The 16220-nt window shown below is 39.2% G+C and overlaps 1 protein-coding gene across 4 annotated transcripts in view; it reads left to right on the top strand.

Moving 5' to 3' along the window:
* Positions 1-16220, top strand: part of OPHN1 (oligophrenin 1) — a 634131-nt gene that overhangs the window by 229879 nt on the left and 388032 nt on the right. The gene's annotated exons all lie outside the window — the stretch shown is intronic.

Genomic DNA, 16220 nt, shown 5'->3' with positions numbered 1-16220 from the left:
ATTTTTATTCTAGGCACTCATGGCTTAGTCTTCAACAACAGAGTGAAGGGGACCCAGGGGTAGGATTTTTTTAAGTTCTTTCTCTACATAGCTCCCCTTCTCTGATACTCTGCCCTTCAAATTCTAGCTGCCTCAGCCTCTCTGAACTCTGTCTTTTCAACTGAACAAGGCTTCCATCCTCAGCTTGAGTGCTCACGGCCTATACTACCATCCAGAAAGTGCTTTTCAGGTAGCAAGTTATAGGGATGGTAGGAATCACCTTGTTTGTTTCCCCTTTTTCAGAGTCATACTCCTGTGCTATCTATTGTATAATGACTAAAAACAATTCTTTCATGTGTTTTGTCCAGTATTCTACATGTTGGAACAGGAGGGAAACTCTGGTGCCAGTTACTCCAACATGGCTAAGAGTGGAAGACCCTCTATGTGGTTTTTACTCGCATCTGTGCTGACAGCACCCCAGAATCTCTCACCCGCACATCACTTCATGAGTTCAAAACTAAAGTACTCAGTTGCCCACTGTACCTGTGATTCTCAGACATATTTAGGTCATGACACACATTGGAATGATTGTATCTGCAAAGCACACTCTGACAAATGGACAAAATTGATCATGGCTGAGAAAATATGCTCCAAAGGTTGAGGGAAGCAAAATTGGAATCATTGTAGAAACTCTCTGTACTTTGATATTCCACAGGTACCTACATGTGACATGTCCAAAACTAAACTCATTGTTATTCTCTTCCTATATACCTGTTCTTGTTCCTATTGTGAATGGTGGTGAACTATCTGGTAAGCTGTGAAAATAAATTGAGTGTGGGAAGCTGCAGTTTTGATAAAGCCCACTTTTTTGGTCTTTTCTGTGATGCATAGCTTACCTTTCACACTGCTATAGGCCTGACAGCCCAATTATATTAGCATTTGAGAGTACTGCAGCAGCTAGTAATACCAGGTGTGGAGTTTTTGCATTGCAGATCATACCATTAGTGCCTCAAAATCTATTTTCACTTATCACACTACATTCTTGACTTTAAAAAATTCAAGGTGTCTTATTCCTGATCAATTCACATCCAATTTTATTTGCTAAAGGATACTTTTTTACATATAAAGTAACTAACAACATGGCCCAGCATGTTTAGTTTCTAAGAAATTATTGGGCTCAGATCAGTAATTTAGAATTGTGTTTCCAGTATTACTACATTCTTCTACCTGATGTGTAATAAGCTGAAAAAATGCCACACTAAACATCCTACTGATTCTCTTGCAGACTTCAATAGGACTGAAATGGTTCCCTCAAATCACATATGGCAGTACAACTTAATTCAAATATGGGAAGTGGCACATTGACATATTGCATCTTTTCAACATCAGCCTGCAAATATCAGTGCTCTTAGGAGTACCTGAAAAATAGACCAGTAAGTTCTGGATATAAATATTTATAAAATAAAACAATGTTAACTTACTTATTTATGCAAAAAGCTGGTAACCCCTGATCTCTGCCTCAAATCTAAGAAATTATAGATCTGTTGATGATCCTCATTTATTTAGCAAATATTTAAGTATCTATTAAGGGTCTGTTAAGTATCTATTAAGGCATTATGCTCAGGGCTGTGGATTGAACAGTGAACACGTCACTTGCATTTCCTACCTTTGTTGGATTTACATTCTATGGTGAAGACTGTCTCTCAGCTAGCTTACAAGGTATAATTTTATGGGGGAGACCTCCCTTATAAGCATCTTTCATGTTATGTCCAGTTGGGATCCTCAGAGTTGTCTTGCTTCTTTTCATCCTGCTCTGATCTATTCCCACACCACTAGGGGTTAGTTGCTTTGGCTTTGTATAGCCTCTACACGGTTTATCCAAGAAGAAGGGCATTCGTTTCCTTTTGCTGACATGCCATTTTTCCTTTCTCCTTCCTTTATGTCTCGTGCTTTGCACCTATCAAAAGGACACTATTTTTTAGCCTAAACAACATGCAAACTACTTTCTTTCTGGCATCTCCTACAACACATGATTGAGGGATCTCTTTTCTTGTTTACTAAAGCCTTCCATATTTTTTTCCTACCTGAAAATCTTCTTTTTGGCATGTAAAATATCACAGACAACAAATTCAAAGGGGGTGCATCTACAATCAATAATTATTTTTCAATCAGTCTGTTGGTCAGTTAGTTACGTTCCTCCCCCACTGCAGGTTGTTGCATGATGCCTCTTAGTAGATCCTATAAACTGTGAGACATAGTCTTCACTCACACCAAATTCATTGTAAACTACCCTGGTTACAAACAAGCTAATTTGATCACCTCAGAGATGGTTTGGTACCACATATCAGAGTTCTGCTTCTTCACCCTTTACTAAGTCATAACCATCTTATTGATCATAATGCATGTTGTTATCATTGTAATCTTGATTATCACAATCATGCTTATGATAATAACATAACTAGCACATTGTGGGTACTCAGTAACTGCTCCTTCAGTGGAACTCTGGTATCACCTTGTGCTCCAGAGACTAAGTATTTCACAATGAGTAGAGCAGAGGAGTGAGATGGGGCATGGAGAGAAAGGAGACTAGATGTATTGACTGTGGTCTTTGATGAAGTTGAGCCTGTCGAGGAAACCATATACAGAGAGCATTGTTCCCATAATACATAAGACCCAATGAGCTAAACAATGGGGGAATTGTCATAGTGAGGGAATTATCAAATCACTGCTAAGATGTTACTTATTTAGGTGTTTAAATTCTTCCTTTTACCTTTAGCTATTAGAAAAAATACACTTAATTTTCAGAAACCAAGTGGAACACCTAATATAATCACATGTAGACAATTATATAGAGTAGAAATATGCACTATATTTCCATACGTAATGTAAAGTATATAGCTCCTGGAGGCTTAACTTTAGTATTAAACTCATATGTATATATAGCCAAATAGATAATAAATATATATTAAAAAGAAGAAACTTCAAATTATATGAGCTTTTTGACTGAAGGAGAAATAAGACCCCTACCAAACAAAACAAAACCGAATCACACTCCACTTTGGAAGCTGCAGAACTTGAACTCTAGGCATTAATTTTTAAAGCAACTCTACATGTTAAAAACCTTTATTATACTATTGTATAGTGGGGAGCTTTAACTTTAAATACATATCAAAATAATTTTATTTCTAGGGCCAGATCTATGTGCATGTGTGTTTATATACTTTTAAAGCTTTGTATAGGCTCAGTACATTAATTATAACTATGCTTGCTAACCTAGATACTTCATTATTCTCAGATCATGCTTGCTTTGAACCTGTACTACTAGAGGCTGAAATAATTTATCAGTAGATAATTTAATTTTGTCTTTTTTATTTATTTGTCTTCAGTTTTGAAGCAGACTTCAAAACCTTTTAGAAATAAGTTGTGTCTCAACATCTGTTCTTTTTCCATTGTTTTCTCAAGATCTGAAGAACTGACTAATTTTAATCCCAACTGACATATTGCCCTTTCATAGCACTTTTGTCAATATGTGAAAGGTAGGATAGGAAATTTTACTTCTGAGTTATTTTAACTTACAAAAAATAAATTACATTTCTGACATAGGAATCTGGCAACCCCCTTACATCACCTGCTCCCTGCTGCTGGGTTTCTGATCTGGGGACAGTCTATCACTATCAACCCATGAATAAGGAACCAGGAAATTGTTCACATTACATTAGTGTCCTATTGCTGCTGTAATATATTGCCACAAATATAGTGGTTTAAAACAACACAGATTTATTATGTTACAGTTCAGGAGGTCACAAGTATAAATATGCCTTATGGAGCTAAAAATCAAGGTACTGGCAGGGTTGCATTCCTCCTGGAGGCTCTGAAGGAGACTCTGTTCTCTTGCCTTTTGTAGTTTCTAGAGGGTGCCCACGTTTCTTGCCTTCTATGTGCCAAGTACTGTATCAGGTGGTAGATACATAGCAGTGAACAAGTCAGACAAAAAATCCCTTTCCTCACGGAATTTGGTCAAAGAGTAGGTATATAGTGCATGGATGTAACCATACATTTTCCTCCCAGAGTAAAATCTGTAATATCCCAGATTCAGGGTCCTGTTGGTCTTCACTGACATCACCATATAGGCACCTGGAAAAGAGAAATCAGTGTTATCTTTAGGAAAAAAAACAGCCTGCTTCTTGAACCAAGATCTTCTGTACTATTTATGTGAAGTATATAAGGAAAATATATTAACTTTGGGATAAAGTAAAAGTATTCATTTTCCTGATATGGATTATATACCTTATTTCCTCTTTCTGAACTTAACTGGTTCTCTTTTCTTCCAAATATGATTGCTTGTCTTCTGCCTCCTCCTGTCTTATGAATCTCTTTCTCCTTTTTTTTAGACCAGTCTTATAGCTCACTCTATCTCATTCATTGATTCACCCAATGTTTATTGAATACCTACTTTTTGATAGACATTAGTGATTATGGCTACTGTTTAACTCCCTTTACCTTTATTTATTCTATTCTGTCATTGTACACATATTCCCTGACTTCTATACTGATATACGGTGATTAATCAATTTACTTCCATAAAAACCTCTCCCACTAGCTCATATTGGAAAACCTTCCAGATATAAGAATCTAGTCAAGGTAGTCAGAAATGAAAGACTGGTCTTCCGTAGGTCAATTATGGCTGTCATCTGGGAAAACTGACTTGATAGAATTTTCAGGGAGGTAGTACATGCTTTAGCATTTCCCTGTGTTTCTTCACCAGATACCTGGATCTCTAGGAATATACTATCCAGCGTAGTAGCTGATTCAGGAAATAATTTTGGAATGAATGAATGCTTTAATGACTTAACTAATGATATCCCAAAAGTCAAAAATTATAACAGTGCTAAAAACAAAAATCCAGCTATAATCCCATATTCATATATCTCCTATACATCCCTAATAATGATAGAAGTAATTAATGCTGTACTTAATTAATTTGGCAAAATTCCACATACTTTTTTCACATAAAAACAAAGTAAAAATCAGAAGCCAGCAGAGATTCCATTAAAGATGGTGGCGTGAGAGGTGAGACAGAGACCTCCTCCTAAAACAGCATAAAATAAGAAAATATAATTAATACAACTAATTCTGAAAGAGCAACAGGCAGCAAGGCTGCACCAGACTGCATACACCTGGAGAAAAGAGCAGACCTCATGGAACAGGGTAACATACCAAAGCTGTGACCCAGTGCGACCTAAGCCCTTTCCCCACACCAGCTCACTGGCGGGAGGAAGAGAAACAGGCGGGAGGAAGAGAAACAGAGGCCTGGGACTGCTGAACACCTAGCCCTGGAGATCTGCTCTGGGAGCATGAACCTACATTGCGAGGTGCTCTGGTGATTAGTGGGGTTGGAAAGCTAAGACAGGTGGAATACCTGTAGAGATGGATATTCCAGCTGCTTGTGGAAAACAGGAATTCATATCTGGCTGAGCTGGGTGGACAGACTAAGAGACTTCCTAACAGGAAGAGTGCTGCTAAAGGGGCAAGGAATATACAGAGCTTACTGCTCAGGATAAAGGACAGGTAGACAAAATTTTCCAGGTGCACTACGCTCAGCAGGTTGGGAACTTAAACGATTTTCAGGTGCTCCATCCCCCTGGCTGGCTACACAGCTTCAAGGCCCCCCACTGTGATATGCAGCCTGCTGTGTCTTCCTCCTGGATAGCCGGGACCTGGCTCGCAAACCAGCAGCCCCTGCACTGGTGTCAGGCCAGCCAGAGGGGATCTCCGCCTACAGCAGCTACAAACACAAAGCATAGAGGCTTAGACCTGTGTGTTCAGCACACTGGTTCTGGCAGTGGAGACAGGCATAGCAGCCAGGAAACAGGAAAAAACTCTTTCCTCACCTCAGGCACCAGCACCACACCCCTGCAACCCCCATCATCACTCCAGGGGCTGAGCAGCTCCAGAGAGTAGAGATTCTGGGCAGTAGAGGGCACTACATACAAATATGAAACACCAAAGCAACCGGGTTCAAAGCAAAATCTCAACAACAGAGAAAGGACTGAGCTAGACTGAACTAATAAATATTCCTGAAAGATATTTCTAAACAAAAATGATAAACATGCTCATGGAGGTACAGAGAAATATTCAAGAACTCAGGAATGAATTGAGGACACATCCAATTGTTGAAGAGCACAATGGAGGGTATTAAAAGCAGATTAGATACAGTGAAGGAGACAAATGAAACAGAAATGAGGGGAGAGGAATACAAAAATACTGATACAGAGAAAAAAGGATCCCTAGGAAGGAAAGAATATTGAGAGAATTGTGTGACCAATCCAAATGGAAAAATATTGTTATTATAGGGTTACCAGAAGAAAGAGAGAGAGAAAAAGGGATAGAAAGTGTCTTTGAGGAAGTAATTGCTGAAAACTTCCCCAGTCTGTGGAAGGAGATAGTCTATCAGGCCATGGAGATACACATCTCCCAACACAAGGGACCCAAGGAGGACAACACCAAGACATATAATAATTAAAATGGCAGAGATCAAGGATAAGGACAGACTATTAAAAGCAGCCAGAGAGGGAAATAAGATGACATACAGACAGGAGGAAGATGGTGGGGTGAGTAGTTCAGAGGAAATCTCCTCCCCAAAACATATATATTTATGAAAATAAAATGAATACACCTATTCCTAAAAGAGACACCAGTGGATGCAGTACAACAGCCAGGATACATCTACATCTGTGAGAACTCAGCATCACATGAAGGGGGTAATATGCAAGCCGCGGCCGGGCGGGACCCGAACACTGCCCCATCGCAAAAACCCAGCGGGAAGAAAGGAGTCAGCATGGGGAGGGAGTGAAAGCCCAGGACGGCTAAACAAGCAGCTCTAGAAATATGCACCCAGAACGCAGAGACAAGGTGCACAGGGTGCTGGATATTAGAGAAATGGAAAAGCAAAACCTGTGGGCAGGTCCCTGCAACCGGTGTCCATGAGACAAAAGAGAGTGCTTTCTGCAAGTTTTAAAGAGAAAGGGACCCCAAAGATGGATGAAGTTGTCCCAGCAGCTGGGAATACCGGGGAAACTTAGGCACCCTAAACAGAGGCAGTGCAGCTCTGAAGCCCCTCACAGCACTAGGCAGCCTGCCAGTTGTTCCTCCAACTGGCACGGAACCCGACACACGGGCCCAGTAGCAGGAGAGTGGCAGCGCGCGCCGGGGACAGCAGCGCTGGAAGGAACCAAGAGCAGATCCGTGTGCCACAGGAGAGGCTTGTGCTAGCCCACAGCAGCATGATCGAACAGCCTGGGTGTGGCTCGCACGCACCGGCGGCATTGAAGCCAGAGCCAGGCAGAAGCCTGCGCAGAAGAGCCCCGCGTGCACCTGCAGCGGAACCAGAGGGAGCAGGCACGCTCCCAGGAGCTGACCGGAATCCCAGCCCAATGCACAGCTGCCTGGGCCAGACCCAAAGTCCACTGCTGCCACACAGCTGCCCAGCAGGGTCACTGCTAGCACAGAGCTCCCCGCAGGGCTCCACACTGCTCTGACAGATACCCCGCCCACAGCAGCTTAGGAGATTAACCCGGTGGCTGCTCCAGGAGTGCAGGTAGCCGTCACAGGCAGTGGAGAAGGGCAAGGCATCCAGAAAGCAGGAAAGGACTTTCTTCTCCCAGCTGACACACCCTCAACCTGCTTACAGCCACTGCTATCACCATGAGAAGGCAAAAAAATCTGGTCCAGTCCAAGACAGTTACACCTGAGAAAGGATCTGCAAAGGCAGACCTAACCAGTCTCCCTGAAAAAGAATTCAAAATAAAAATCATAAACATGCTGACAGAGCTGCAGAGAAATACGCAAGAGCTAAGGGATGAAGTCCGGAGGGAGATTACAGACGTCTGGAGGAAGATTACAGAAGTGAAACAAACTCTGGAAGGATTTATAAGCAGAATGCGTAAGATGCAAGAGGCCATTGATGGAATAGAAACCAGAGAACAGGAACGCATAGAAGCTGATGCAGAGAGAGATAAAAGGATCTCCAGGAATGAAACAATATTAAGAGAACTGTGTGACCAATCCAAAAGGAACAATATCTGCATTATAGGGGTACCAGAGGAAGAAGAGAGAGAAAAAGGGATAGAAAATGTCTTTGAAGAAATAATTGCTGAGAACTTCCCCAAACTGGGGGAGGAAATAGTTGCTCAGACTATGGAGGCACACAGAACTCCCGAGAGACGGGATCCAAAGAGGTCAACACCAAGACATAATAATTAAAATGGCAAAGATCAACGACAGGGACAGAGTATTAAAGGCAGCCAGAGAGAGTAAAAAGGTCACCTACAAAGGAAAACCCATCAGACTTCTCAACAGAAACCTTACAGGCCAGAAGAGAATGGCATGATATATTTAATGAAATGAAACAGAAGGGCCTTGAACCAAGGATACTGTGTCCAGCACAATTATCATTTAAATATGAAGGAGGGATTAAACAATTCCCAGACAAGCAAAAGTTGAGGGAATTTGCCTCCCAGAAACCACCTCTACAGGGTATCTTAGAGGGACTGCTGTAGATGGGAGCACTCCTAAAAAGACCAAAGAACAAAACACCCAACTTATGAAAAATGGAGGAGGAGGAAAAAGAAGGGAAAGTAATAATCATCAGATTGTGTTTATAACAGCTCAATAAGCGAGTGAAGTCAGACAGTAACGTAATAAACAAGCTAACCTTGAACCTTTGGTCACCACAAATCTAAATCCTGCAATGGGAATAAGTACATATCTTTCAATAATCACCCTACATGTAAATTGACTGAATGCACCAATCAAAAGACATAGAGTCACTGAATGGATAAAAAAGCAAGACCCATCTATATGCTGCTTACAAGAGACTCATCTCAAACCCAAAGACATGCACAGATTAAAAGTCAAGGGTTGGAGAAAGATATTTCATGCAAACAACAGAGAGAAAAAAGCAGGTGTTGCAATAATAGTATCAGACAAAATAGACTTCAAAACAAAGAAAGTAACAAGAGATAAAGAAGGACATTACATAATAATAAAGGGCTCAGTCCAACAAGAGGATATAACCATTATATATATATATATATATGCACCCAATACAGGAGCACCAACATACCTGAAACAAATACTAACACAACTAAAGGAGGAAATAGAATGCAATGCATTCATTCTAGGAGACTTCAACGCACCACTCACTCCAAAGGACAGATCCACCAGACACAAAATAAGTAAGGACACAGAGACACTGAACAACACACTAGAACAGATGGACCTGATAGACATCTACAGAACTCTACATCCAAAAGCAACAGGATACACATTCTTCTCAAGTGCACGTGGAACATTCTCCAGAATAGACTACACACTAGGCCACAAGAAGAGCCTAAGTAAATTCCAAAAGATTCAAATCCTACCAGCCAACTTTTCAGACCACAAAGGCGTAAAACTAGAAATAAATTGTACAAAGAAAGCAAAAAGGCTCTCAAACACATGGAGGCTTAACAACATGCTCCTAAATAATCAATGGATCAATGACCAAATTAAAATAGAGCTCAAGCAATATGTGGAGACAAATGACAACAACAGCACCACACCCCAACTTCTGTGGGATGCAGTGAAGACAGTTTGAAGACTAAAGTATATAGCAATCCAGGCTATATAAAAAAGGAAGAACAAAAACAAATGAATAGTCTAAAGTCACCGTTATTGAGATTGGAAAAAGAAGAACAAATGAGGCCCAAAGTCAGCAGAAGGAGGGACATAATATACATCAGAGAAGAAATAAATAAAATTGAGAAGAATAAAACAATAGAAAAAAATCAGTGAAACCAAGAGCTGGTTCTTCAAGAAAATAAACAAAATAGATAAGCCTCTGGCCAGACTTACTAAGAGGAAAAGAGAGTCAACACACATCTACAGAATTAGAAACGAGAAAGGAAAAATCACGATGGACCCCACAGAAATACAAAGAATTATTAGAGAATACTATGAAAACCTATATGCTAACAAGCTGGAAAACCTAGGAGAAATGCACAACTTCCTAGAAAAATAAACCTTCCAAGACTGACCCAGAAAGAAACAGAAAATCTAAACAGACGAATTACCAGTAACGAAATTGAAACGGTAATCCAAAAACTACCCAAGAAAAAAAACCCCGGGCCAGATGGATTTACTTGGGAAATTTATCAGACATACAGAGAAGACATAATACCCATTCTCCTTAAAGTTTTCCAAAAAATAGAAGTGGAGGGAATACTCCCAAAGTCATTCTATGAAGCCAACATCACCCAAATAACAAAACCAGGCAAAGACCCCACCAAAAAAGAAAAGTACAGACCAAAAAAGAAAACTACAGACCAATATCCCTGATAAACGTAGATGCAAAAATACTCAACAAAATATTAGAAAACCAAATTCAAAAATACATCAAAAGGATCATACACCATGACCAAGTGGGATTCATCCCAGGGATGCATGAATGGTACAACATTCGAAAATCAATCAACATCATCCAGCACATCAAAAAGAAGAAGGACATAAACCACATGATCATCTCCATAGATGCTGAAAAAGCATTCGACAAAATTTACCATCCATTCATGATAAAAACTCTCAACTAAATGGGCATAGAGGGCAAGTACTTCAGCATAATAAGGACCATATATGATAAACCCACAGCAAACATCATATTGAAGAGTGAGAGGCTGAAAGCTTTTCCTCTGCGATCGGGAACAAGACAGGCATGCCCACTCTCCCCACTGTTATTCAACATAGAACTGGAGGTCCTAGCCATGGCAATCAGACAAAACAAAGAAATACAAGGAATCCAGATTGGTAAAGAAGTCAAACTGTCACTATTTGCATATGACATGATATTGTACATGAAAAACCCTAAAGACTCCACTGCAAAACTACTAGAACTAATATTGGAATTCAGCAAAGTTGCAGGATACAAAATTAATACACAGAAATCTGTAGTTTTCCTATACACTAACAATGAACAATGAAATCAGGAAAACAATTCCTTTCACAATAGCATCAAAAAAGAATAAAATGCCTAGGAATAAACCTAACCAAGGAAGTGAAAGACCTATACCCTGAAAACAACAAGACACTCTCAAGACAAATTAAAGAGGTCACTAACAAATGGAAACTCATCCCATGCTCCTGGCTAGGAAGAATTAATATAATCAAAACGGCCATCCTGCCCAAAGCAATATAGAGATTCGATGCAATCCCTATCAAATTACTAACAGCATTCTTCAATGATCTGGAACAAATAGTTCAAAAATTCATATGGAACCATCAAAGACCCCGAATTTCCAACACAATCCTGAGAAGGAACAATCAAGTGGGGGGATCTCGCTCCCCAACTTGAACCTGTACTACAAAGCCACAGTAATCAAGACAATTTGGAACTGGCACAAGAACAGAGCCACAGACTAGTGGTACAGAATAGAGACTCCAAACATTAACCCAAACATATATGGCCAATTAATATTTGATAAAGGAGCCATGGACATACAATGGGGAAATGACAGTCTCTTCAACAGATGGTGCTCGCAGAACTGGACAGCTTCATGTAAGAGAATGAAACTGGATCACTGTCTAACCCCATACACAAAAGTAAACTCCAAATGGATCAAAGACCTGAATGTAAGTCATGAAACCATAAAAATCTTAGAAAAAAACATAGGCAAAAATCTCATGGACATAAACATGAGTGACTTCTTCATGAGCATATCTCCCCGGGCAAGGGAAACAAAGGCAAAAATGAACTAGTGGGTCTATATCAAGCTAAAAATCCTCTGTACAGCAAAGGGCACCATCAATAGAACAAAAAGGTATACTACAGTATGGGAGAACATATTCATAAATAACAGATCCGATAAAGGATTGACATCCAAAATATATAAAGAGCTCACACGCTTCAACAAACATAAAGCAAATAATCCAATTAAAAATGGGCAGAGGGGCTGAATAGACAGTTCTCTAAAGAAGAAATCCAGATGGCCAACAGGCACATGAAAAGATGCTCCGCATCGCTAATCATCAGAGTAATGCAAATTAAAACCACAATGAGGTATCACCTAACACCAGTAAGGATCGCCATCATCGAAAAGACAAACTACAACAAATGTTGGCGAGGTTGTGGAGAAAGGGAAACCCTCCTACACTGCTGGTGTGAATGTAAATTAGTTCAACCATTGTGGAAATTAGTTCAGCCAGTATGGATGTTCCTCAGAATGCTCAAAATAGAAATACCATTTTACCCAGGAATTCCACTTCTAGGAATTTACCCTAAGAATGCAGCACTCCAGTTTGAAAAAGACAGATGCACCCCTATGTTTATCGCTGCACTGTTTACAATAGCCAAGATATGGAAGCAACCTAAATATCCATCAGTAGATGAATGGATAAAGAAGATGTGGTACATATGCACCATGGAATATTACGCAGCCATAAGAAAAAAACAGATCCTATCATTCACAACAACATGGATGGAGCTAGATGGTATTATGCTCAGTGAAATAAGGCAAGCGGAGAAGGACATGTACCAAATGATTTCACTCATATGTGGAGTATAAGAACAAAGGAAAACTGAAGGAACCAAACAGCAGCAGAATCACAGAACCCAAGAATGTTCTAATAATTACCAAAGGGAAAGCGACTGGGGACAATTAGTGGGAAGGGTGGGATAAGGGTGGGGAAAAAGAAAGAGGGTATTACGATTAGCATGTATAGTGTGTGGGAGTCACCAGGAGCGCTGTGCAACACCAAGAAGACAAGTAGTGATTTTATGGCATCTTACTATGCAGATGGATAGTGACTGTGAAGGGGTATGTCAAGGGAACTTGGTGATTGGGGGAACCTAGTAAACATAATGTTCATTCTATAATTGTAGATTAATGATACCAAAATAAAAAAAATATATAGATACATTCAGCTACAGTCTAGAATTGGCCCCACGTTATCAGAGGATTTCACAATTAGAGTATTATCATTTGGTTCCTACTGTTTGAGTGCTGTCTTTGTTAGTGCTTGGGACAAGAATGATAGGAGCTGGCAGCTTTTGCTTATTATTCAATTTGTCTATACAAATAATAATTTTCTCATGTATAAAATTAGCACCTTGTGTCTTTACCACTTTAACTGGTCAGTCCTTGGCCTTGCATTGACTCTCATGTATGAGCTTGACACTATCCAAAGATCATGCAAGGAGGTAACTGAACCATCTGCTCTAAGAATTCTCACCAGTAAATCATTCAGAGGCTCTATGCTCTATGTCTAGTCTTTCTATTTCATGAATTTTTGTTCCATTCACATCTGGAAAGCCAATAAAACCTTCACACTACAACAGTGCTTAGCACATTGTGATCTGGATATATAGATCACCAGCTGAGAGGAGCAACAGTGCTTGTACTTTGCATGCTTTCAGTTTGAGAGCAGAGGTAGTTTGGCTGGGTTGGTGAAACGTGCATCTAGTTTTACTGGTACCTTCTACTTCTACATGTATCTTGATTTTATTCTCATATCTGTATATCCACTGTTAATAAGGCAGTGATCTAGCACAAAGGTTTATTAGCAAGTTGACACACACACACACAAAAAAGATCACATACAAAGAAAAGCCCATCAGGCTATCATCAGACTTATCAGCAGAAACTTTACAGGCCAGAAGGTTAGTGGCATGATGTATTTAGTGCAGTGAAGCAGAAGGGCCTGGAACCAAGATTACTTTATGCGGCAAGATTATCATTTAAATTTGAAGGGGGGATTAAACAATTTCTAGATAAGCAAAAGCTGAGAGAATTTACCTTCCACAATCCATCCCTACAGTGTATTTTGGAGGCACTGCTATAGATAGAAGTGTTCCTAAGCTTAAATACCTGTCACCAGAGGTAATAAAACCACAGTAAAGAAAGTAGAAGAGTTAATTACTAAGAAAATGCAAAATTAAATCAACTACCCCCAAAGTCAATCAAGGTATAGACAAATAGTACAGAATATGATATGTAATATATAAAGAATGGAGGAGGAATAAAAAGGAGGAGTAAAAGAGAACCTTTACATTGTGTTGGTGATAGAATACAAGTGAGTTAAGTTAGACTCTTAGATAATAAGCAACTTACCCTTGAACCTTTGGTAACCACGAACCTCAACCTGCAATGGCAATAAGTACATACCTATTGTTAATCACTCTAAATGAAAATGGTTGGAATGCATCAGTCAAAAGAAACAGTCACTGAATGGATAAAAAACAAGACCCATCTATATGATGCCTACAATAGACTCACTTTAAACCCAAATACATTCACACACTAATAGTGAAGGGATGGAAAAAGATATTTCATGCACCTAATAGGGAGAAAAAAGCAGGTGTTGCAGTACTTCTATCAGACAAAATAATACTTTAAAACAAAGAGAGTCACAAAAGACAAAGACGGAAATTACATAATGATAAACAAGGCCCTCCAACAACAGGATATAACCATTATAAATACCTATGTACCCAACACAGTAGCACCTATATATGTGAAAAAAATCACTAATAGAATTAAAAGGGGAAATACAATGCAATGCTTTCATTCTAGGAGACTTCAACACTACACTCACTCCAAAGGACAGATCAACCAGATAGAAAATAAGTAAGTCAGAGGCATTGAACAACACAGTACAACAGATGGACCTAACAGACATCTACATAACTCTCCACCCAAAAGCAGCGGGATGCACATTCTTCTCAATTGCACATGGAATATTTTCAAGAATAGATCATATACTAGGCCACAAAAAGAGCCTCAGTAAATTAAGAAAGACTAAAATTATACCAACTAGCTTCTCAGAACAAAAGGGTATGAAACTAAAAATAAATTATGCAGAGAAAACAAAAAAGTCTACAAACACATGGAGGCTGAACAGCATGCTCCTAAATAACCAATGGATCAATTACCAAATAAAAACAGAGATCAAGCAATATATGGAGACAAATCACAACAATAATTCAACAATGCAAAATCTTTGGGATGCAGCAAAGGTGGTGCTAAGAGGAAAGTATATTGCAATACAGGCCTACCTCAGGAAAGAAGAACAGTCCCATGTGAACAGTCTAAACTCACAATTAATGGAACTAGAGAAAGAAGAACAAATGAGGCCCAATGTCAGTACAAGAAGGGACATAATAAAGATTAGAGCAGAAATAAATAAAATCGAGAAGAATAAAACAATAGAAAGAATCAATGAAAGCAAGAGCTGGTTCTTCGAGAAAATAAACAAAATAGATAAACCCCTAGCCAGACTTATCAAGAATAAAAGAGAGTCTACACACATAAACAGAATCAGAAATGAGAAAGGAAAAATCACTACGGACCCAACAGAAATACAAAGAATTATTTGAGAGTACTATGACAAATTTATGCTAATAAATGATAACCTAGAATAAATGGACAACGTTCTAGAGAAATATAACCTTCTAAGGCTAACCCAAGAAGAAACAGAAAATCTGAACAGACCAATTACTAACAACGAAATTGAATTGGTAATTAAAAAACTACCTAAGAACAAAACCCCTAAACCAGATGGCTTCACTGCTGAATTTTATCAAACATTTAGTGAAGATTTAATACCCATTCTCCATAAAGTTTTCCAAAAAGTAGAAGACAAAGGAATACTTCTGAACTCATTATATGAGGCCAGCATCAGCCTAATACCAAAACCAGGAAAGACACCACAAAAAAAGAAAATTGCAGACCAATATCCCTGATGAACATAGATGCAAAAATACTCAACAAAATATTAGCAAACCGAATTAAAAAATACATCAAAAAGATCATCCATCATGATCAAATAGGATTAATTCCAGGGATACAAGGATGTTACAACATTCGAAAATCCATCAACATCATCCACCACATCAACAAAAAGAAGGACAAGAATCATCTGATCATCCTCATTCATGCTGAAAAATCATTTGACAAAATTCAACATCCATTCATGATAAAAACTCTCAACAAAATGGGTATAGAGGGCAAGTACCTCAAGATGATAAAGGCCATGTATGACAGACCCACAGCCAAAATCATACTTAACATAGTTCTGGAGGTCCTCGCTACGGCAATCAGACAACACAAAGAAACAAATGGCATCCAGATTGGTAAAGAAGAAGTTAAACTGACTGTGTTTGCAGATGACTTGATATTGTACACAAAAAGCCCTAAAGAATCCACTCCCAA

Source organism: Manis pentadactyla, chromosome X, assembly GCF_030020395.1.
Source record: "Manis pentadactyla isolate mManPen7 chromosome X, mManPen7.hap1, whole genome shotgun sequence".
Classification (NCBI taxonomy): Eukaryota; Metazoa; Chordata; class Mammalia; order Pholidota; family Manidae; genus Manis; species Manis pentadactyla.
Note: the sequence above shows the minus strand (reverse complement) of the source record. Positions and strands in the feature narration are given on the sequence as shown.